The sequence below is a fragment of the Petaurus breviceps genome, unplaced genomic scaffold (genome assembly GCF_028583685.1).
Source record: "Petaurus breviceps papuanus isolate PSGF00001 unplaced genomic scaffold, PetGlider_PUasm1.0 90750, whole genome shotgun sequence".
Lineage (NCBI taxonomy): Eukaryota > Metazoa > Chordata > Mammalia > Diprotodontia > Petauridae > Petaurus > Petaurus breviceps.
This window is the reverse complement of record NW_027187335.1, coordinates 4,403,575-4,429,349: the sequence shown is the minus strand read 5'-3', so window position 1 is coordinate 4,429,349 and position 25,775 is coordinate 4,403,575. Positions and strand designations below refer to the sequence as shown.

General features: G+C 35.4%; 2 protein-coding genes and 1 long non-coding RNA gene across 7 annotated transcripts in view; 1 reads left to right on the top strand and 2 right to left on the bottom strand.

Annotated features, from left to right (window-relative positions):
* Positions 1–25,775, top strand: part of STXBP4 (syntaxin binding protein 4) — a 244,315-nt gene that overhangs the window by 171,622 nt on the left and 46,918 nt on the right. The window lies entirely within an intron of this gene.
* The window catches only part of COX11 (cytochrome c oxidase copper chaperone COX11), a 234,639-nt gene that overhangs the window by 179,919 nt on the left and 28,945 nt on the right, over positions 1–25,775 (bottom strand). The gene's annotated exons all lie outside the window — the stretch shown is intronic.
* LOC138145768 (uncharacterized) lies at positions 22,508–23,862 on the bottom strand. The gene is made up of 2 exons (XR_011164307.1): positions 22,723–23,862; positions 22,508–22,676 (listed from the first exon to the last, which is right to left on the bottom strand). It is a non-coding gene; the product is annotated as an uncharacterized lncRNA (long non-coding RNA).

The following is a 25,775-nucleotide window of genomic DNA, read 5'->3' as shown; positions in this document are numbered from 1 at the left end:
CAGACTTTTTTTTGCTGGTATTATCATTTATAAATGTCTCAACCATGAAATATTTATTTTAAAAAATAAAGTTCGATCCCTTCAGAATGGCCAGAATGTACAAATTAATAGATTTCTGGTGTCCTACTAAAGTTACTAGTCATACCATACATAGATTACCAAATGTCAAAAGAATTAGGATTTATTCAAATACACTTTGCAGTTACATTATTAATAGAATGGGAATTTAATTGTTCTTCAATGTTCAGAAGACATTTCAGGGTCTTTCAATATGCCTTGGTCATCATAATTAGTAGTTTTTATTGATAATGCTAGAGGATGAAGAGTACAGAATATTGAGTTGAGGCTTTGCTAACACAATCATCTTGAAAGCTGCTTTTAAAAAATATGTTATTTACTGGTGTGGCGGGAGCACTTCCTCCTCTAAGAAGAGACTGAGAAGGCCATGTCACATAACCTAGGGTAGTTCTCCCCTTAAAAATCAATGAAACCATTCTCAAGACTTCATTGGTCTAGAGAGCTAAGGCTCCACTGATGTAGTTTCCTAATTGACTAAGGCATAAAAAGCCCAGCTAGGCAGTGCAGTGGATAGAGACTGGGGTCAAGAAAAACCAAGTGCAAAACCAACCTCAGACACTTACTAGATGGCAAATCACTTAACCTCCCTCTGCCTCAGCTTCCTCATCCATAAAATGGGATAAGAATAGCATCTACCTCCCAAGGTTCTTATAAGGATCAAGTTGATCATTGTAAAGTGCTTAGCATAGTCCCTGGTACATAGTAAGTGCTATACAGATGTTAGTGATGATGATGATGATGATGATGATGGTGATGATGATGGTGATGGTGATGATGGTGATTATGTAGATGTAGTTAACCATCCTAAGACCTGATGGACTCTTCTGCTATGCAAGTCTCCATGTCTTTCTAAGAAGATGTGGAGGAAAGGGGAGCTCCATCAGCCTGACCCAGTGCTTTGGCTCTCTCATGCTGTTGTTAATTTCCTTTGGTAAAATGTTAAGTGGTCTACAAGTGCTTTATCTCTTGTTTTAATCCCAAGCCTGACCCACCACACTTGAATCAGTCCTAGCACAGGACATTTGGCAGAGCAGCCAAGACTGGATCAGAATGATCTCTTAGCTGACTTTATGGTTGCAAAAGGAGGAAGGACAATGAAGAAGAAGGACGTTGAGTCACTAGCTAGAATTCCCTGGAATAATCTATGTGCACAACATGTTTATGCCCATTTTGTGAGATGTGGGACATTTTCATTACTTTATACTCTTAGCTTTTTTTTTCTTTTTTGACTTGGTAGTATCCATGATTTATCTGATGCTGAATCTTTGGTCAGGAACATAACCCCAAACTATAATATTCTTCTGATGGAGAAATAGCCTTTGCTTTAGAGTGATCCTCTTTATAATACAGCTTGCTCCCTTCTGCTTTGTAGAATTCTTAAAACTCATATGCTGCTCACTATAAGAAGCCTTATTTTCTGACTAGTTGCTAGTGTTCTCCCCCTCCTTTGTCTAGATTATCTTGTATTTACCATACTTTTTTCCCCCTGTGCTATAAAGTACAGGGTAACCCTTGAAGGCAGAAGATTTGTCTTTCTACTCCAAATACCTAGCACTCCACTTTGTACATATTGAGAATTTAATAAATGCTTATTGAGTTAAATTGAACTGAATTTATAGGAATGCATCACGGCAAAAATTAGATTGCTTTTATCACCCTCATTAGTTATCATTGTCCATTTCTCATTAATGCAAAGTAGATAAAATTACTCAAGCTTCATAGTGAGTTAGATTAGTTAGAGACAGATAGGTGGTATAGTGGATAGAGGGCCAGTGAGGAAGTCAGGAGGACCAGGGTTAAAATCCAGCATCAGATATCTACAAGCTATGTGACCCTGGGAAAGTCACTTAACCTCTGTTTGCCTCAGTTTCCTAATCTACACAATGAGGTTAATAATAGCATGAATCTCCCAATGTTGGTAATTATCAAATGAGGTAATAATTGTAAAACGCTTAGCACATTGCCTGGCACAGACTAAGTGCTACAGAAATGTTAGGTATCATCATCATCATCATTATCATTATTATTATGTTCTGATTAGTTGGGAGTTTACAATATTACAGGGTAATATATAAAGTGCTACTCATTCTCATACTGAATTCTTCATGTGAAAAGTTGTACCCATTTACTGTTAATTATTTTAGGACTGTCATTTAAAATACAGTTTCAAAAAAACACTAGTTACAAAACTGAAATTTATATTTTAGTGAAAAGCCATCTTGGTTTTCAATAACTTTCTGGGGCATGAAAAGGAAATCCACCAAAGTTATTTTAGACTCAAGTCAAAATAATGGTGAAACAATCCAAATTTAGAAGAGTTGCCCTTTTTTGGCTAATAATGTTGAACTATAATAATAGGAAATAATAACTTGTAAGTTTTTCTATCCTTACACTTCAGAAAAGTAACACTTTTATAGGTCTAGAATTCCCAAGGATAATGTTCCCTAATTCAATTATAACATCTTTTCAGTCGGTCATACTTCAACTTATCCAACATACATACTTCAATACTAACTTATACAACCTAATCAAGAGTTTAAAATGTGATACTTAAATACAAAGTACAAAAGTTTTAACTGGGAATGTTTAGCCCTTATTGAAGCTACTTAAATGCTCCTTTTCAGACCCATCTTCTTTAACAGCAAGCTAAGAATGTGACTCAGCATGCAAAAAACAGGAATTTCTTCTGCTCAAAGAACTTAATGAATGGTGCTGGTACCTAGATATCTGATGTTACCTAAATAAAAAGATTAGCCTAAGCCTCTTACTTTGCAAGACTTTATATGCAATATATTAAATATATTCAAAGGTGATTAAAAAGAGCTTAGATATAGGGCTCATCAATGAAGGCCACCAGGGAAATTCACTTTATATCTTAAAGTGACATTCACAAAATATCTCATTGTGCCTATGACCAGAGAGTCACCACTTAGTTAATGAACTATAACGAGATTTGGGAAATTAGATCAATGAAAGCATCCCTCTAAATGGGGAGGAGCAGACTCCACAACTAAATTTAGACATCAGGATTGTAGGTAAAACTAAATTATAAGAAATCAACATGGTACCATTTTAATGTTCTCAACCAAGCAGACAATTTCAAGGTCTGCATTACCATAGACACATTCCTTAGTTTCTATAGTCCTGTTTCCTCATTTGTTAAATGAAGGGATTTGGACTAAGGGATTTCTAAAGTTTTTCACAGTTCTAGAGCTATGTTATTATGACCTTAATATGCCATTCCAGGGTTCATCCTATGATAGATGAGTGCCTTCAGATATCTGCACCATTGTTGCCTAAATCCAGATTCAACTGTGTTATGCAATATTCCAAGCTTTACTGAATAATATTGTAGTGAGATGACATTATTCATTTTCCATAAGTTAAGATTGTAACATAAGTCATGTGTTGTAACCTCTATTCAGGCTTAGTCCTTCTCAGTCCAAAAAGTAATCTGCAACCCAGTGCCCTCTACTTTTTGCCTAGTCCCTTCCCTGTTGCTCTAGATCTAGAGTCTTCTCTTCTAGATTAGAAATTTCCATTTCATAGATGAGCTATATCACCTTGCCTTTGACCTCAGGGATAGAAAATCAGTCAGACCCACCTGAGCAGGACTTCACTGCTTCCTATAGAATATATGAAATGCCCTGACCCCTGAACTTCCTGCATTGTTCTAAATATTGACCCAGGAGTCTCAGCTTGATATAACCATATGCCAAATCATGAAAGCAGCTACCTGTGAGTTTTTATGAAACTATTGTGAACTTTCACATGGCCCAGAAAACATAGTGCCTAAGTCTCTTTGGCAAGACTTTTATATGTGTCCTTTCCCTGACTTTTCATTTCAAGCACCAGTGTGAGGGGCTGTCATTGGGCTGTCCTACTCTGCCTCGTTATATCTCTGAAGTACCACTTTTCACCTCTCTTTGTGGTGGACAAGAACTGGAAATTGAGAGGATGTCCATTAATTTGGGAATGGCTGAACAAGTTGTGGTATATGAATGTAATGGAATACTATTGTGCTATAAGAAATGATGAACAGGTGAACTTCAGAAACCCTGGAAAGACTTATATGAGCTGATGCTGAGTGAAATGAGCAGAACCAGGAAAACATTGTTCACAGAAACAGCCACAGTGTGTGATGTCTGATTTTGATAGACTTAGCCCTTCTCAGGAAGGCAATAACCTAAAACAATTCCAAAGGACTCATGATGATAAATGGTATCCACATCCAGAGAAAGAACTATGGAATCTCAATGCAGAGTGAAGCAAACTATTTTCTTTTTTGTTTTGTTTTGTTTTTTTCTTTCTCATGGTCTCTCCCATTTGTATAATTCTTCTATGTAACATGACTGATGTGAAAATGTGTTTAATAGGAATGTATGTGTAGAGCCATATCATACTGCATGCTATCTTGGGGAGGGAGGGGGAGAAAATTTAAAACTTATGGAAGTGAATGTTGAAAACTAAAAATAGATAAATAATTTTTTTTAGATTAGGAAAAAAAAGGAGCCTAGACATTATATATCAAGAAATCAAGGAAAATTGCCCTAATATCCTTGAACCAGAGGGTAAATTAGAAATTGAAATAATTCATTAATCACCACCAGAAAGAAATCCCAAAATAAAAATGCCTAGGAATATTATAACCAAATTCCAGAGCTCCCAAATCAGAGAAAAAATACTTCAAGAAGCAAGAAAGAAACCATTCAAATATTATAGAGTCTGGATCACACAAGATATAGCAGCTACCATATTAAAGTATATGATATTTCAGAAGGCAAAAGAGCTGGTATTACAACCAACAATCATCCACACAGCAAAATTGTATATAATTCTTTAGGGTAGAAAATGGACATTTAATGTAATAGGAAACTTTACATAATTCCTGAGGAGAAGATCAGAGCTGAATAGAAAATTTGGCTTTGAAATACAAGACTCAGGAGAAGCATAAAAAGGAAAACATGAAAGAGAAATCATAAGGGACTCAGTAATGTTAAACTATTCACCTTTCTCTGTGGGTAGATAATACATCTGTCTTCTAAGAACTTTATCATTATTAGGGCAGTTAGAAGGATTCTACATAGAAAGAGGGTATGGGAATGAATTGGTTATGTTGGGATGGTATTAAAAAAAATGGGTAGGTGAGAAAGAGGGCTACCCTGGAAGAAGGGGGCAGGAAGAGGAAGAATGGGGGAAATTATCTTACAGAAAAGAAGTATACACAGAAGAACTTTTACAATGGAGGGGAAATTCGTAGGGGTGGGGTGAGCAATCCTTGAACCTTGTTCACATCTAAATAGGTTCAAGGATGAAAAAAATTGTCTACATAATTAGTTGTTAGTAGAAATCTATCTTATTTTACAGGGAAATAAGTAGGGAAGGGAATGAGAAAGGGGACAGTAGTGATAAAAGAGAGGACAGATAAAAGAAGGCAGTGGTCAGAAGCAAAACAGACTATAGAGAAGGGACAGAATAAAAAGAGAGAAAGAAGGATAAAAAGAAGAAAATACAATAGAGGGAAATGCACAGGTAGTAATAATAATTGTGGTTGTGAATGGGATGAACTCACCCATAAAATTTCACATAGAAGAATGGATTAGAAACCAGAATAGAAAAATATGGTGTTTTTTTTTTTAAACAAGAAATATACTTGAAACAGAAAGACACATAGAACTAAAATAAAGTGCTAGAATACAATCTATTGTGCTTTACCTGAAGTATTAAAAAAAAAAAAAAGATGGGTAGCAATCATGATCCTAGACAAAGCAAAAGCAAAAATAGACCTAATTAAAAGAGATAAGCAAGGAGCTACACCTTACTAAAAGACACCATAGACAAGGAAGTAATATCAATACTAAATATATGTGTACCAAATGGTATATAGCATCCAAATTTTGAAAGGAAAAGTGAAATGAGTTAGAATAAGAATTAGACAGTAAAACTTTACTAGTGGGGAGACCTCAACTTTCTTCTCTCTGAGCTAAATAAAACTAACCACAAATAAATCAGAAGGAAATCAAGAAAATGAAGAAAATTAAATAGGAATAAAAAGGATTATACCTTTTTCTTAGATGTGCATGGCACCATAACAAAAATTAGGACATAAAACCTCACAACCAAATGCAGAAAAGCAGAAATATCAAATGCATCCTTTTCAGACCATAATGCAATAAAAATTACATTTAATAAAGGACCATGCAAGCATAGATTAAAAGCTAACTAATCTAATCCTAAAGAATGAGTGGGTCAAGAAACAAGCCATAGAAATCAATAATTTTTTAAAGAGAATGACAACAATGAGACAACATTCTAGAATTTGTAGGATGCAGCCAAAACAGCACACAGGGGAAATTTTATATCTCTAAATGTGCCCGTCAGTAAAAGAGACAAAGGGAATACTAATAAATGGGCATGCAATTAAAAGAAATGAAAAGGAACAAATTAAAAATCATCAAAATGAAAATCAAAGAAGAGATTATAATAAAATTAAAAGTTTTTTTAATTAAACTAACAAATCTAGGAACCCATTTTATAGGGGAAAATCTATAAATCATTGGTTAATTTGATTTTAGAAAAGAAGAAAACCAAATTACTGATATCAAAAATGAAAAGGATGAATGCACCATTAATGAAGATGAAATTAAAACAGTCATTAGGAGTTATGTTGCCCAATTATACACCTGTAAAGTTGGTAATCTAAGTGAAATGGAGGAATGTCTTCAAAAATATGAACTGCCCAGATTAACAGAAGAGAAAAGAGAATACTTAAATAACCTTATCATAGAAAAGGAAACTAAACAAGCCATCAATGAGCTCCCTAAGCAAAAATCTTCAGGACTTACAAGTGAATTCTGCCAAACATTTAATGAATACTTAATCCCAATACTTTATATGCTATTTGGAAAAAATAGGTAAAGGAGTCCCACTTTAAAACCACATCATTTTAATATCTAGTCTAGGGAAAGCAAAAACAGAAAGGATATTCTTTGATGAATATATAGAATATAAAGAATATTCTTTAATGAATATAATGAGCCAATATAATAAAAATTCCAATTTTGCAAATTGATTTGCTTATTTAGTGCCATTTCAATCAAACTACCAAACAATTATTTTATAGAACTAGAAAAATAGTAATAAAATTCATCTGGATGAACAGAAGGACAAGAATATCAAGGGAATCAATGGCAACCTAGGAGTTCCAAATTTCAGATTATATTATAAAGTGATAATTGTCAAAACACTGTACTCACTAAGAAATAGAGTAGTGGATCAGTGGAATAGATTAGGTACACAATACACAGCAGTAAACGACCATAGTAACTTAGTGTTTGATAAACCTGAATATCCAAGCTTTGGGGGTGAGAACTTATCGTATGACAAAAATTTCTGGGAAAACTAAAAAGTAGTTTGCAGAAACTAGGTATAGATCAACATCTCACACTATTTACCAAGATAAGGACAAAAAGAATAAATGGTTTAGACATATAGAGTGATATCATAAGTAAATTAGGGGACCGTGGAAAAATGTACCTGTCAGATCTATGGCTAAAGGAAGAGTTTATGACTAAACGAGATAGAACAGGGAAGCAAAATAGATCATTTTGATTATATAACATTAAAAAACCTTTTTTACAAACAAAACTAATACAGTCAAAATTAGGAGGAAAACAGGAAGCTGGAGGAAAAAATTTTAACACAAGTTTCTCTGATAAAGGCCTCATTTCACAAATATATAGGGAACTGAGCCAAATTTGTAAAAATACTAATAATGATGATGAGCCATTCTTCAGCTGATAAATGGTCAAAGTATATGAGCAGGCAGTTTTCAGAAAAAGAAATCAAAGCTATCAATAGTTAAATTTTTTAAATGTTCTAAATCATGGGCAGCTAGGTGGAACAGTGAATAGAGCACTGGACCTGGAGTCAGGAGGACCTGAGTTCAAATCCAGCCTCAGACACTTAACACTTACTAGGCATGTGACCTTGAGCAAGTCACTTAACCTCAATTGCTCTCCAAGAAAAAGCAAAAAAAAAAAAATGTTCTAAATCACTACTGATTAGAAAAATGAAAATTAAAATGACTCTGAGATACCAACTCACACTTATCAGATTGGTAAATATGACAGAAAAAAAATGGTAGAGGTTATGTCAGAAAATTGGGACACTAATGCATAGTTGGTAAAGTTGTGAACTAGTCCAGTCATTCTGGAGAATAATTTGGAACTATATCCAAAAGGCATACCCTTTGACCTAGCAATACCACTATGAGGTCTGTATCCCAAAGAGATCAAAGAAAAGGGGGAAAGACCTATATATAGCAACTCTTTTTGTGGTGGCAAAAAAAAAAAAAAATGGAAATCGAAAGGATGCCCATCAATTGGGTAATGGTTAAACAAGTTGTGCTGTGATTGTGATGGAATATTATTGTGTTGTAAGAAATGCTGAAGGCAATGGCTTCATCAAAACCAGGGAATACTTCTATGAATTGATGCAAAAAGCTAAGTGATCAGAAGCAGGAGAACATTGGATTCAGTAAAAGCAATATTGTTAAAATGAACAACTATGAAACGCTTAGCTACTCTGATCAAGACGGTGCCAAAGAACACATGATGAAAAAATGTTGTCCACCTCTAGAGACAGAGAACTCAATGCAGATCAAAGTATATTGGTTTTTTTACTATTTTTGTTGTTTGGTTTGTGTTTTCTTTTGCAACATGGCTAATAGGGAAATATGTTTTACATGACCTTACATGTATAATCAAAATCAAATTTGGAGCTCACTTTTTTTAATGATTGTTAAAAAAATTTTTACATGCAATTGGGAAGTATGTAATAAAATAAAAATAATTTTTAAAAAATTAACTACTTTCTGCAGAATGCAAATCTTGACTACAGTTCTAGCACTGTGCTACTGAGCTGCCGTGTAACAAAGACTTAAAAAAAAAGAGGAAAAAAGCAATTCAGCAAAACCAACTTTCTCATTAGCCACATCTGACAGGATATACAATATTGCATACTCATAGTACATTTTTTCCAACTTTTCCATGGCTCCAAACTTGTCATTGCAATGATATAGCATTTGTTTTCCATTTGCATTGCAACTGTCATTATGTTTATTGTTTTTTCTGATTCTTCTTATTTTACCTTTCTCATTTAAGTCTTCTTCAGATTCTTTGAATTCTTTATATACATTATTTCTGACAGCTCAGTAATATTCTGTTGCATTCATGTGGACAATTTATTTAGTCATTCTTTGTCTTTCTTTGGATGGATGCAACAACCAAGTCTATAGCCTTAAATTGTTAGATTTTTATGCATATTAGGATGGTGGAAAGAATACTGGGCCCTCAGAATCAGAAAACTTGGGTTTTTCTGATAACTAGTCATATATTTCTTGTTTGTACATTGCTATTTGCATGTTGTTTCTGCCTTAAAACTGTAAGTTTCTTGAGCCTTTCTTTGTATTTCCAGTACTTAACACAGTGCCTAATACAGAGGGATTTCATAATTGTTAATTGATTTGACTGTGTGAGGTTGGGCAAATTACTTTAACTTTTAGGACCTATTTCTTTATCTACAAATGGGAACTATACTTGCTGCACCTATCTTATAATCTTGTGAAGATCAAAGTAATATGTGTAGACTGCTTTATCAATGTAAGCAATTAATATTATTGTTACTTTACAATGTAAAATAAATCAAATTGTTCATAACATGAACAGTCACTCAGGTTGTTACTGCTGATGGAATCCTGGGAGAGTGAAATACTCAGTAGATGATGTGATGGAACTCGGGGTTTGACATTCACCCACCCTTAAACATCTGAAATGTTGCATTTTAATATTCACCTCAAATCAGGAGTCACATACGGCCATGGTCTGTTCTGAAATGAGTGATGATAGACTAATTAAAGCATTTGATCGTTTCAATCAGAATTATTCTCCTAAAAAACCATTAACCATACTATGGTAATCAAGTGACTGGATGGGCTGTTAACATTCATACGCCCCTCAGGGTAACACATCACAACTGTTCAGACTGAGGGAAGGCAGATGTGACAGAAATGTGGCTAAAACTAAAAATTGATTTTAAAAAATCTCTTGAAGTAATAGAGCATCCGCAAGAAACCGTACACATCACAGTCCTCATAAGTTACTATAAGGGGATTAAGGTTAATTTTTTTAATACCTTTTTAATAGCATCTATAAAACTTGAAGAAGAGGGGGAAAGTTAAAACCAAAATTCTAAAGAACATATCTTCTGAGCAGGGTCTATGCATGTCAGAGACACCATAATTCTAAAATTGAAAGAAAAGTTCAGATTTGGAATGGGATACTCAGAATCTGCTAACACTGTGCCTCTTAACATATGTTTAAAATAAGTCCATCTTCATATTGTCTCATGGACTCACAGGTTTAGGAGTGGAGGGGACCTTCAATGTCATCTAATTCAATACACTATTTTACAGTAGAGGAAACTGAGACCTAGACAAGGAAAAGTGAAGGATGGATTAGAACCTAGGTTCTTTGCCTCCAAATTTAGCACTCTTTAAGCCAAAGGACTCAATTTTATTTAACCTTATGGTCAGGTACTATGACGCAGCAAGATGACTCAATATTGTATTTTGGTTTCTCCAGTTGTTACTTCAAGACAGCTTAGAACATCCCCATAAGAATACAAGGCAACTAACTATCATGTTAAAAGGTTTTTTGGTTGTTGTTTTTAAATTAAGGATTGATTTTACCACATTTAAAAAAAAAAACATAAGGAATGACCTTTTTGAGATTGAGGGTTTTTTTTTTGTTGTTGTTGTTTTGTTTTAAAGAATGGGTCTCCCATCTTTCCCAGGCTAGAAGTGCAGGCACATAGGACCCAAGCCTGCTACCAATCCACATAATAGCTTTTGACTTGCTCCATTTTTGACCTGGACCGATTTACCCCTCCTTAGGCAAACTGATCAGCTACCAGCCTTTCCCTCCCCTCTAACCTCCCCTCACCTTAGGACTTACTATATTAATACCAAATGAGCTGACCTACTTATTATAGCTCAGAACTCCTGTGCTCAAGAGATCCACCAGTCTCAGCCTCCCAGGAAGCCATACCACACCCCATGAAAGTGAAGTTTATTAAATCCCATACCTATATTTAAAACCTATTATTCTCTTATCACAACAGTATTGCTTGACCAGAAGTTGAATCTGTTTTGCTAGTCACATTCCTGTGAATTTCATCAAAATCTTTTGCCAATCCAGTCCAAGTATTAATTGAGCATTTACTGTGCACAGGGTAATGTGCAGGGCTTACAAAGTCAGAAAACACAGCACGACCACCACAAAAATACAGGCCCTGCCCTCAAGGAGCTTACATTCTGTTGTGGGAATATAACGTGGAATGCAGTACAATGAATAAAAATTCATTCTTTGAATGAGAACCTCAATTTGAGAAAACAGACTGGTAGAATTCCCTGATTATTCTACGATAAATCAACTTTCAAATAATCTTTTAGGAAAGTCATTGTTTCTTTTTTTTTTCAATTAGCCTGAAGTACAAGGATATTGAAAGCATTTCTTAAATCAAGCAGCTGTTCTTTATCATTCAGAGTTTACAAAAATATACAGCTCTATAGGAAGATTCCCTATTGATTTTAAGGACAAAAAAAAAATCCTGCTTTTTCCCATTCTCTCTGAGCCTCCTGTTTGACATCTATTCATGTGTTTTCATTTGTTAAGAAGTGTCAATCAGTGATTGCAAAGTACAGTATCATCATGCATCTCAGCCTGTTGAAGTTCTTTTATTTAAAAAAAAAATGATTGATGACGTACTGCCACCTAAAAATAAGTGCAGGTTTCATTAAACTATCCCTGAAACTTCTTTTACATCTTCCCCTCATTTTGTTCCTTAGAGTCTCAAAACCCATGGTCTTTTGTTTGAAAAATTATGATGGCACCATCATTGCAGACTTAGCTGCCTAATAGCATCACTGAGTCTCCTTCAGCATAAGATTTGGACTTGTATTAGTTTTCCTATCTGAGGCAGGATAATTCAGAAGTGGTGAAGAAGGACATATTTCCTGCTTTTGTTATTGGAGTTTTAACTAAAATATTTTGCTACTCTTTATATTACTCATATATGTTAACAGCCAAAGCCCTTCAGAAAGCATGCATGTTTATAAGTGGGCTATTCCCCAAGTGCTCTATGTGAGGAGTTATCTGAATCCTAGGATCATAGATCTGAAATGGGAAGGGACCTCAGAGGCTATCTATAACAACCCACTTATTTTGCAGGTGAGAAAACTGAGGCCTAGGGAAATTAAGCAACTTTTCTGACATCACACAGGTATTGAATGTTCTGAGAAAGTAGACCAGTTGGCTACCATGTCTTAAATATTTAATGTCTACACTTAAATAATGAAATGGTTCCAGATAAGAGCTCATTTTTATATCCTAAGTTTATTGGTTTTGTGTTTTAATTTAACATTAAAATATACTGTTGTGATATTTGTGTATTTTTCTAGACCCTTCTGTGGCCTAAGTCAGAACTCACCAATACGTTTGTTTGCCCTCAATAATATGTAAAAGCCTCAGGGGCGGCTAGGTGTCTCAGCGAGTAAGAGCACTGGCTCCAGTGTTGGGATGACCTGGAGTTTGAATCCTGGGCTCAGACACTCAGCACCACACCCAGAAATAACTGGCCGTGTAACCTTGAGTTAAGTTACTTAACCCCGATTGCTTGTAAAAAAAAAAAAAATATGTAAAACCCTTGAGTACAGGAACTGTTTCATTTTTTGTCTTTCTATCCAATACATAGTAATTGCTTAAAAAACATGTGTTGTATTAGATTAGGTACTTAAAGCATCTTATTTAAGGAACCATAGAGGAAACAGAGTCCATTGGTAAGCAGAGGCCCATTGATAGACTTTTTCTTTCATTCAACCACTGACTCACTCTATGTGACTATGAAACATATGGAAATCAAGTGACTTGCCAAGTCCTCCATCTATAAGATTAACTCTACTGCCTCACATTACTTCTGTAAAACTTAATTTGTATTTTAAAGAGCCTTGAGACACTCTTATAAAAGATATCTTCTAAAAGATAAGGGATTTCACAGAAACACATTTTTTTTTATTTGCTAGCATCTGGTGGTTCTTTTCAGTACACACTGAATGTAAGTATCATTAGGTATAAGAATTACTTGAAAAAAGAGATGTCAGCAAAGGATATAGAGAATAATTATGTTATGATTATTATCATCTTAGTAAATCTATTATAATTGTGAACCAGGTAAACCATGTTTAAACATGCCATTATTATTTTATTGGAATTTTTAAGGGGGTCTTTTAAGATCTTTTATTGTGGGAGTGTTCTATGACCTAGATTTTAAATCTCTGTAGTATTTCCTGTAGAAAACCAATTTATTTCGTCACTGTTCACCTACCATTAATGATGAAAGATGAGTTAGCAGCAAAGGCACTGTCTGTACTAACTTTAATAACAACCTTTTATTAATGAAAAACCTTTATATTCTGATGATACTAATGAGCTAATGAGTTAAATATAATTATGCATCTTTCTGTGGTTTCTAGAGGCATATTTTTCACGAAATTAGGCAGCTAGATGGCACGGTGAAGACAACAGTGCACCTGGAGTCAGGAAGACCTGAACTCAAATCCAGCCTCAGCTATGTGACTGACCAAGTCACTTAATCTCTGCCTTAGTTTTCTCTTCTGTAAAATGGGGATAATAATAGCACCTACCTCCCAGTGTTATTGTGAGGGTCAGTGAGTTAATATTTGTCAAGTTTTTTGCAAACCTTAAAGCATTAAATTCTAGCTGTTATTCTCATCATCTGTAAAAGAAACATAACTTCTCTGGTTTGTCTTTTAATGGACATTTAGTTTTGCAAGTCTTTTATCACACAAATATCTGTCGTTTCTAGAATTGCTGTGACGGTTCAACTCAGATTTAGTAAGCATCTACTGTGGTGTTATGGTTGTGGTGGACAGAGGAATTTTAAATTAGACACACTGGATTTCAGGTCCTGCTTTTGATTCAAATTAACTGTATCATAAAGGGTGAGTCATTTAACCTTCCTGCCCCAGGTAATTCTATAGTTACAAATTGTAGTTACAATTTGTAATCTGTGTAGGAGGCCAGTATATACAGTTTCCCACAGCCAATGGGCATTTCATACAGCCAATGAAATCTCAGGTCCAGGCTTCCCCCAAAATCATTCAAAGCAGTTTCTAGATGCTGAGAATTATGAGTTCTTGTCTTCAATGCGATTTTTTAAGCTTGTGTTTGATATAGTACTTGCCCATAATGCATCATAAGCCTAAATAAATATTTTCTGTCCATTGTCTCTTAAAAGAACTTTTCTGACTTTTAGAGTCTCATTGTTAGAGTCCTCATTTGTCTATTTATTTGAATGATTGTCCATGTGTTGTAAACAGCAGGCCAGCTCTATTGCATGTCAAACAAAGAAGACAGATGTCTTCCATCGAGCATCTGACCCTCATAGTCCAATCCACAAAAGGACCACTGCAGAAGTGTAAAATCTGCAGCCTGTTTCAGCTTTGGTGATGAGGAAACATTGTTAGGGAGCCTTCTCAGTCATGCCAAAATGACAAGGTAGAATTAGCAAGTGGGCCAAATTCAAATTCATTTCACTAATTACCTATCACATTGTAAAGGGCTGCAATCACTCTGACCCTGACTGAATTGAAATAATTGGCCTTCCAGTAAAAGCCCAGAATCTAAGTGACAGATCACCCAATTAGCAGTTATGCGTCTTAAAGAAACACCAGTGTGATGTTTGTTTTGAATGGCAAGAAAATAAAAAGACTAATTACAGATGTGACTATATAATCTCAAATATCTGGAGGAAAAGTGAAATATTTGATCAGTCATCCATGCCTAGTATTGAGTGGGCCACACCTGTCCAGAGAATGGATTGAGTAGTGTTTCATCTGATATATAGATAAATGCTATACTCCTACGTTTCTGCTTTAAAAATGTACTCTCCCTTAAGTTCCCTTACCCCCGTCTCCTCAAATCACCTTTAAAGTTAGCACCTAATCTTTTCCCTAGGAAGAAGAGGAAATGTTTGTAAAATATGATGAAAATTATTCTTTCTTGTTCAGCTGTTTACTGTTCAGCTAAGGAAAATTTTACTATAAAAAGCTCATCATTTGAGACCACCTTGGGGGTTGGAGGAAGTCCAAATTAATGAAATCTATGAGTTACAAGTTTTCTATATATAATTTTTTATTGCTTTTACATGCATACTTTCTAACAGTTAATTCAGTTAGAGGCCCTTGAACATATATAAATTTAGAATTAGCTCCTCTTTGAATAAAAACATTACACTAGGTGATTAGTTTCTTCTCCTGGAAAGCATTTTAGAATATTGCCCTCCAAATCTTTAAATTGCATATATCCTTTGATTTGGCAATACCATTACACTTTTAACCCAAACAAATCCAAGAAGAAAAAGACCCCTATTTACCAAAATATTTATAGCCACTCCTAATGGTGGCATTGAACTTGAAACTAAGGTAATACCCATCAGCTTCATAATGACCAAACAAATTATGATTTATGAATGTAATGGAATACTGTTGTGCTGTAGGAAATGATAAAAAGGACAGTTTCAGAGAAACTTGAAAAGACTTATCTGAACCAATTCAGAGTAAAGTGAGCAAAACCAGAACAAAGAAGAGCCCATGCTCAGGATAAAAAAGGAAATTGATTTTTTGGACGTGGCCAATACAGGAATCTGTTTTGCCTGATCCTTCCTATTTGACATAAAAGTTTCATTTTTTCTTTTCTTTCTTTTTCAGTGAAGTAGAAGGGGAAAAGCAGGTTTGTTTGTTTTTTTTAACTTTAAAAATAAAAATTTGTTCTCTGAGATGTAAACAAGAATACTCACTGCCCCATTCAGTCATCCTTATGCTATTTAATTTTTTTGGAAACTATGTTAGGTAAATTATATAGAAATGGTATAAATTTACCCCAGTCCTGGACAAAGAGTCATAGTATAATATCAGAATCTGAATTAATAAGGTTTTACTATACAGGGTACCCCAAAGGTCTTGATGTAGTTTTAAGCTTAATAGCTTAATTTTCATTTTCTTTTACAATTGTAATTATTAAATATCTCAGCACGTCATATAAGAAGCACTTTGTTGTCCAGAATTTTACACAGTCAGACAAGTTGTCATGTTTGTATATCTAGCTATTGTTTCATTACAATATAATTGGATTGACAGCCTCCTAAAACACCATTGACATTTTTTGCCAGATCCAAAGCAAATTCTCAATGTAATAGATTTTTATCTTTTCTTTTTTAAATATCCCACTGAACTTAGTTGCCAAAGGATGCTGTTCAGTTTCCAGATGAAAAGAATTCTATTGAGTACAAATCTTCTATACTTTTTTGACTTGTGTTCTGAAATCCCCCAAGCAATTAATTAAGCTGAGACTTTTCCCAAACACTTAGAGGGCATATGAAACTAGGACTATTTTAAAGGGGGAAAAGTATCTTTTAATATGATTGCTCTTAAATGTCAGTTAATTTCTGCCAAATACTTATTTTATTGTTTTTGTTTGTTATTCAGTCATTTTCAGTTGTGTCTCGCTCTTTGTGACCCCATTTGGGATTTTCTTGGTAGAGATACCAGAGTGGTTTGCCATCTCCTTCTCCAGCTCATTTTATAAATGAGGAAGAAATTTTATAAGTGAGGCAAACAGCGTTAAATGACTTGTCCAGGTTCACATAGCCAAGAAGTGTCTGAGGCCAGATTTGAACTGGGGAAGATGAGTCTTCCTGACTCCAGGATAGGTCCTCTGTCCCCTGTGCCACCTATCTGCCCCATACTAATTTTAGGCACAGTCTTTTGATTTTTTTTTCTTTTTTACCAATAATATTTTAAAATTGTAAGTATAAACTTAAGTCACATGCATCACAGAGCAATATGGGATGACAGTGATTGAAGTGGGTGGAGAGTATAATGAAGCATAACAGGAAAAGTTGATCCACTAATAAAATATAGAGATGAATTCAAGGCTCACAAAGATTAAGGCATCATAAATTATAAGTAAAACAATTTTATTTGTAAGCATATGTGTAAACATATTTGAGGGAGATGATTTTGGTTTTGGTTTTATTGTTGTTTTGGTTTATACCTGTGATTTTATCAATGGGGAGAACTCCCTCCAGTGAAGCTTATGAACAGTTCCAAATAACTTTTAGTTTTAGAAGAGTTGCTAGGGCACCAAGATGTTAAGTGACTTGCATGATCACACAATCTAGTGTAAATCGGGTCAGATTTAAACACAATTCTTTGAATCCAAAAGCTAGCCTTCTGACCATTATGCTGTGCTGCCCCCCTCTATCTCTCTCTTTGTCGCTGTCTCTCTCTCTCACGCATGCATACTCACACTGTTAAACTTGCAAGATTTCTGACACAATGCAAACTATCATTCTTCCTTTGTATCTTCCCATAGTTAGGTACGTCATAATATGTAGATGACCATTGCTTTACCCCAGTGAGTAAAGTATTAGACTAAGAGTCAGGAAGAACTCAGTTCAAATCCTGCATAAAACACCCTATAACCATGTGACCTTGAGTAAGGTCGCACTCACTCAGCCTCAGTTTTTGCATCTGTAAAATGGAAGTAATAATAGCATCCACTTCACAGGATTGATGTGAAGATCAAATAAAATAGACATTTTTTATATATGCATATATATATATCGTTACAGATTTTTAAGTATTATTGTGATGATGATGATGATGGTACTCTAAGACTAGTCATGAGGAGATGATATAAACCTCCATATTTGGAATGACCTGAGGAGAAGGAAATTTTTAAAATACTCATTCCTGAAAACATTATCAAGGAAAAATGTAACTGACAGGAGAAATAATATGAAATAAAAGATTAAAACAAATTTCCCACTATGCCGTGATAAGAAGAGCAATGATAGAATTATAGAACTTTAAATCTGGATCTTCAATATCATCTAGCCCAACCCCCTCTTCTTACAGAAGAGGAAACTGAGGCCCAGAGAAGAGGGAGTATTTGGCCCAAGGTCACATAGCTAGTAAATAGCAGAACCAAGGTTTGAACTGAAGTTCCTTGACCCCAAATCTCTTCACTCGCTTTTAGGTTCCTTGCCTAAAATTATTGAAATGTATGCCTAGTGCTAATGGCAGGTCGTGTTTTAATTCCGAATGTCACAACTATGTGGAGTAACTGATAAGCCTGGCAGCAAGCACACTAGTAATTGAGTTTGTCTATCTGTACATGTAAGAATAAGTGGAACCAATGCTTGTGTTTTAATCCTGAATCATGTGAATTGACTGTTATGAGGTGCTTTTAGTATATGTCTCCTCTTTTGAGCAAATGACACAGATAACTGCCTGATGTCTTGACTTTGTGCTGTGTTGCTACATCTTGTGTGAGACCTTGATGCACAAATGGATAGATGGAATGCCTAGAGGACAGTTAGAATCTAAGAATAAGAGATGAGATAGAAGAGACGAAGACAGGTTTGATTAGAGCAGAGGGAATAGATTGCAAAAATAGAGGAGAGAAAAGAAACAAAAACGTTGAAATCCTAGTGGAAAGCATATGCTTAAGGGATTCTTTTCTCTAATTTAATAAGAACTAAAAATACTTCAGAACCTGATGAAGCTTAATATTTATATTCCTGCCTGACGGTAAGACAAAATTGTTTCAGAAAAACAATTACTATCTTGTCTTAAAATGTATGTACTCAAAATAAATACACTTTTTTATATAATGACTACCAAATTTGTAACACTGATTTGTAATATAATACATTTACTATGTGACATTTGATGTGAATTATTTGTCATCTAAGTTGCTTGATCAGTGAACAAAACTCATCTCCTTGAACACTTGAACCACCTCCTCTCCTGGATATTATTTCCCTGGGTTTCTATATTGTCTCTTGGTTCTCCTTCTACCTCTCTGAACACTACTTAGTCTCCTTTGCTGGATCTTCAACAATGAATGGCACATCCATTAGCTGTAAGTGTACCCCCAAGGCTCTGACTTTTTCTCTTTATATTTTCTCATTTGTTGATCTCATTAGCTCCCATAGATTCAGTTTGTCATCCTTAAGCAAATAATTCCCATATCCATGTTCAAAAATCATTTCTCATTCTGGATTTTAAGTTTTATCACCTGTTTAGCAAGAGGTGGGTGACTTTCTTCATTTCTGGTCCTCTGGATTTGTGATTTATCACTTCATTAATCAGAGTTCCAAAATCTTTGAAAGTTTTCCTCTATAATGTGTACAATGGGAATGGGAATTTGAAGATCTTCCCTGCTTTGAAAGTAAATTCTGCCCCCAATAGGCTGAATGTAGTCACATAGAGCCTGTGGTGGGAGGAGTTTGCTGAAGGGAAACAGAATGACAGGGAAGCTGGGAGCCAGAGCTAGCAAGGCAGTGGGAGAGAGAGAGGAGCTCAGACAAGGAGATAGAGAGGTTTGTGAGTAAATATTTATCTTGTATTGGTTTGTGGGAAGACTGAAAGATGGCATGGCTCTTTGTGTTGTTATGGCTTGTTAATTTCTTTACTATTCTGATGGAATCAGCTTACTGGTTTTGGGATTCAGTTTTCTGGTGTCTAAATAAATGCTTCAGTTCTGTCCTGTGTATGGAGAATTTGTTATATTTTGTAATCAAACGTCATGCAATATTTATAGTCATGGTCTTTATAGAGATAGTGGGCATTATAAATATTGCACTGGCACTACAAATGTTATCATTATATAAATTGCTTTCTTGATTCCTTTCACTTCACTCTGTATCAATTCATAAAGGCCTTCCCAGTTTCCTCTGAAACTGTTCCTTTCATCATTTCTTATAATGAAATAATATTGTATTCATATACTCCAATTTTATTTTTCCATTTCCCTATAGATGGATACTCTTTATTTTCCATTTTTTACTACCATGAAAAGAGCTGTTATTAATATTTTTTGTACTTTTGGATCATTTTCTTCTTTCTTTGATTTCTTTGGGGGATATGCCTAGTATTAATATAGCTGAGTCAAGGGTATGCATAGTTCTGTAATTATCTGAGGATAGTACCAAATTGCTTTCCAGAATGACCGAACCAATTCATAACTCTGTCATCAGTGTGCTAGTATGCCTGTTTTCTCACAGCCTCTCCAATATTTGTTATTTTCATCTTTTGTCTTCTTTGCCAACCTGATGGGCTTAAGATAGAACCTTAAAGTTGATTTAATTTGTATTTTTCTATTAGTGGTTTAGACTATTTTTTTTAAATATGGTTGTTGATAGATTAAATATTGCCTGTTTATATCATTTGACCATATACCTATTGGAGAATGGCTCACCATCTTATAACTTGAATCAGTTATACACATGCACACACATGCACACATACTTTTATCAGAGAAAATTCTTGCAAAGATGTTTTCCTATTATTTATTTTATGTATATCATTTTTCCTAAAGATTTTATAAGAGATGATAAAGTAGGCATATGGTTCAATGGTTACTGATGTCCTCCTAATCTCCTTTTTGGTAATAACATCTGTGATTTTTTTCTAGTTACTTTACATTATCCTTTTTTTGTAATATCTTGAAAATTGATTCTTCGGTATTTTCAGCCTCACACCACCCTCTAACACTAACTTCTTCTTTATCTGCTGTTGTCCAAATGATCTTCCCATCTTCACCTTCTTTAGTACTGTTTGTATTATGTGCCTCTGGAATATCAAAAACTGAGTTGTTAAAATCCAGAGGTGATAGTTGATATCAGTTGAAGGTGATATACTGCCATATCTGAATAAAAAGTAACTTGCTATAAAAATGTTAACAGATCTGTTCCATTTCTTATCTTTTTGTTGTCCTCCCTCTGATTTAATTCATAAATGAATTCATATGATCTGGCTTAGTTGGATCTCAAACCAAGGTTCCTTCAGATTTCATGTCTTCTGTACTGTTCTTCACTGTTTTGTAAGATGGTATTACCTATAATCCTCCACCATCCTCCTCTTTAACATTTTACAACAGAATTTATCTTCAGAGTCAATGCTTTCTTTGACTGTTCAGTCTTTCTTCTTGGCAAAGAGATTTCAATTGGTGTCTAAAGCTCTTTTGGAAACCTTGTTGTAGCAGTTACTCTTAATTGGTTAAATGTCTGTTAGACATATGATAGTGTTTGTTCATATATTTTCCTTTATCCATTTTGCTTTTTTTAAGGCTTTTGTGGTTTGTTTTAGCAGGTCAAGTTACAGCTATTATAATTGTTTACAGGGTCATCGCCTAATCTTCATCCTTTCTTCTAATTTATTGTTTGCCTTAAATTTTATCATAGCTAGTCAGTATTCTAACTACTCACAGCTGATTATTGGTGGATATTATTGTTTAATGTGACGTTATAGTAATAGCATAATCTATATAAAATACTACTATAGTATATATATATATGTATATATATCAGGGCTTATATAGCCTTCTCCTGGCTCAGAGAATGTAACAACCTTATTGACTCACTGGCCAATCAAGAAGTATCTACTGAAAAACAAGCCTCCCACCCCAGGCTTCAGGTGCACATTAGCCTAGGGGCAGGGAAGATCTTCAAAATTTACATTCTTATTACATTCGGCCCCAAGATCTTTCATGCCCATAGCATAGACAATTTACTTTTGAATCAGCACCAAACATTTCCCAGGTCACATTTTCAAAGTACAGAACCAAAGTTACCAAAGTGACTACTGGCCCTTAAACAAACACAAAGTACATAGCATTATCATCTCAATTCAAAACAAGAGTTCAAATACAGTTCTCTGGGGGAGGGGGGAGGGGTATCCTTCCCCTCACACAGCTCCAGCCCCTGCCTCCAAGCACAGAGAGGGGGCTGGGCAACAAAACCAATGAGGTGGGGTCCCTGGGGATCCAAGGCACTTCATCCCACCCACCATAGTCACAAGTCCATCCTCCCTGGGTCCCAAACTGTGGGATGCAGCCAGGAAACACACTCAGTGCCCCTACTTTGCTGCTCAGTTCTTATCTTTTCCTGTGGCTGAATTCCGAGCTCCTGGGTTCCTTCTCCTCTCGCAGGCAGCAGCCGCTCCTGGCTTCTGCCCAGGTCCCGATGCAGGCAGCTCACCATTCCCGCTCTCAGCTCAGCGAAGTCCGCATGCAGGCCATTCTTCTCTCCTGCTCCACAGCTCCACAGAATCACAGCTACCACAACTGGGAAACAAACAATTATCCCAGCCCCCATACTTTCCTTTTACTCTGCAGATCCTGCTCACAGCGCCATTTTGTAGCAGCAAGCACCCCAGCGTTCCCAGGGTGGCTGCTAGCAACAGGTTCTTGGATCTGCTTTGTTAAAGGAAAGCAACTCAAAATGGGTTAACAAGCTTACTTTAATCAGTCAGACATATATCGTTTACCTTGTTCAGGAGAAAAGGTCAGCACCCTGAACCTCAAAGTATACAGGCATAATTATCAAGACAGAAACATCAAGTAGACCGATTTCCAAACTGTCCAACCATTACATCCATACCCAGTCAACATCTGGGTTTCCACATTCTGGGTTTTTCAAAGCCGGGGGACTCTCAACAACGGTTTCCCAGAATTCAGATCAAATCACAGAATACTTCTCAAAGTGAGTCCCAAAACAAAGCTACACATCAGGGCTTATATAGCCTTCTCCTGGCTCAGATAATGTAACAACCTTATTGACTCACTGGCCAATCAAGAAGTATCTACTGAAAAACAAGCCTCCCACCCCAGGCTTCAGGTGCACATTAGCCTAGGGGCAGGGAAGATCTTCAAAATTTACATTCTTATTACAATAAGTACCTTATTTGTAGGGTTTCATGCAAGTTTTTATATGAGAACAATGCACAGTATTATAAAATGTTAGAGTTGAAGGGACCTTCAAGATCATCCAAGGCCATCATTTACAGGTCAAGGAAACTGAGGCTCATTAAGGTGAATCAATCAGTAAGTATTTATTAAATGCTTATTATGAATGCTGAAGATACAAAACCAAAAATGGGACAATTCCTACCCTCAAGGAACTTAAATTTAATTGAGAGAAATGACATGTATTCCATGTTAGTAACCTGTGCACAGTGAATACAAAGTAATTGAAGGGATGTACTAGCATCTGGAGGGAGCTAGTTAATTATAAGATGCAGAGGTGAAGAGAAATGAGTGTCTACAGTCATGAGAGATGGGAGTTTCATATACAAGGAAGAACAAGTTGGGCAGTTTGTCTGGACTATAGAGTAAGAGAAGAAGCCTAGAATAAATGTGTAATAAGCCTGGAAAATGAGATTGAAGCCAGATTGTGAGAGACTTTAAATGCCTAGAAGGTATTTTTATTTTATGCTAGGGGCAAGGGGGACCCCAACAGAGCTTTTTGAGCAGGGGAATGATGTACAGAAACCTGGACTTTAGGACTATCATTCTGACAGCTGTGTAGAAGGTGGATCAGAGAAGGGAGATGTTTGAAGCAAGAATACTAATTAAGAGAAACTGCAGGAACTTCTGCCCTCAGCAGGGTCTGTGCCTCCTTGGCTCCAAAGCTAAAGTCAGGTCCAGCAGGCTCATTCAGTCTTGGCACCCTGTTGGCCAATCCAAAGGAGATGTCAAAGGTTACATCCTTACCTTAAAGAAATAAGAAAAAAAAAATTTTTAAATAAAGGGAGGAAAAAATGCATTCTAAAACATTACTTTAAAATTTTCTGAATACTGAAATAACTGACTGGTTTTCCATACTCTTCCATTCAGATAAAATTGTACCTCCAACTGTTAATATTCAGTTATATAGGGGAAAAAAATAATTCTACCAATTATTTGAGCCTACCACTTATTAATATTTTTCCCAGAATATGTACTTCTTGGTGCCATAGAACAAATCAATGGACTCCTCCAGTGGCATGGCATAGTTGGATACATGTCTGAACCTGGAGATAAGAGATGTAGGTTCGAATCCCATTGATAGAAGCTCTATAGGCAAGTCACTTAACCTCTGAATCTCACTTTCTTCTTCTGTAATAAAAAAGTTAAAAAATAATATATGCACTACCTGCCTCAAAGGACTGCTATTAGGAAAACATTTTACAAATCCTAAAATGCCAGACAAATTATTAATAGTAATATTATTCTATATTATATGTAATAACTATAATTGTATAATATGCAAACATATATAATTATTATAATATATAATATTACATATTATATGTGTATATGTAATGTATATATGAAAGAGAGCTGCTTTGTTTCTTGATACTGATTAACTACATTCTAGTTATCAATCCACAAACATTGATTAAACACCTGCTTGTGTGTCAAGCACTGGGGATACAAAGACAAAAAGCCAGGTAGTTCTTGCCCTCAAGGAGTTTATATTCTGTTGGGGCTAGGGGTGGGGGAGGAAATACAACACCTTCACAGACAAGTAAATGCAAAGTATATACAAAATTAACACAATGTCTTTTCAGAAGAGACAGAAGACTTAACCACTGGGAAAAATAGGGAAGTCTTCTTGAAAGAGGTGATAGAGTTCATTATTAAATACAACCAATCAATAAAAATTTGGCTTTAAAAAGAAAGAATAGGAAAGAGATGATACTCTAGCTAATCCTTGAAGGGAATTAGCTAAGGGTTCCAAGGTTCCGAGGTGAGAAAGGAGAGCCTTCCATGCATGGAGAACAACCAGTACAGAGGTACCAATGGATGTATGAGATGGATTTTTGTTTATAGGGAACAGCAAGCTCGCCAATTTGGCTAGAATGTAGAGTTCATGAAAAGGATTCATATGAATTGGACCTAGAAAGATAGGTTCAAGCCAGATTGTAAAGGCCTCCAAAAACCAAACAGAAGAGTTTGTATTTTATCCTAGAGGCAATAGGGAGCCATCAAATCCATCAGTCAGCAGATATTTATTTAGTATTTCTCATTTTAATGGTCTCCTCTGTGGGAGCTGTTCACAGTGCTGAAAAAAGTATAGTAAATTTATTCTAATATTGACCATCATATGCATATTGAGATGGTTTAAGGTACTAGGTTCCCAAAGAATGATCTGAGTGAGTTTGTGAGACAGAGGATGATAGTCTTGCCTGGAACAGGCAGGGTGTAACAAAAAATAAGGTTAGGTAGGGAGTTTAGCCTTGATAGATCAGACCTAGTTTAGAAACATTGGTCTGTATAATGGAGTTGGTGCTCCAGTGAAACTAGAAAAAATTGAAAGTCTGAAAAGGTTAAAAGAGAGAGACTTGAGAAAGAAAGGGAAAAACTTTGGGATACAAAATAGACATTCTCCACCATAGAAAGAGTAGGAAGTGTGAATACCTTAATGAAATATGAAAAGGCCAGGAAAACCACGAATGTTCTTCAAGACTTGTAATTCATTCACACCTTTGTTCCTAATCACTCATCTACTGAAGTTTCCCTAAGGAGCAAGGGAAGTGAAAAATGAATGAACTGAAATTAATCACCCTAAGGAAACGCAGAGTGGCTTAAGGAGAGAAGGGATTTTTGAGTCAGAAAAAGAACAAGCCATCTCTCATTTTAGTAGTCCTAAGGCTCTGAGGGAGTCAAAGGGAAGAACCTTCTGGTAATCCTAGGCTAAGAATGTTTGCCCAAGCTGAAAAAATTCAA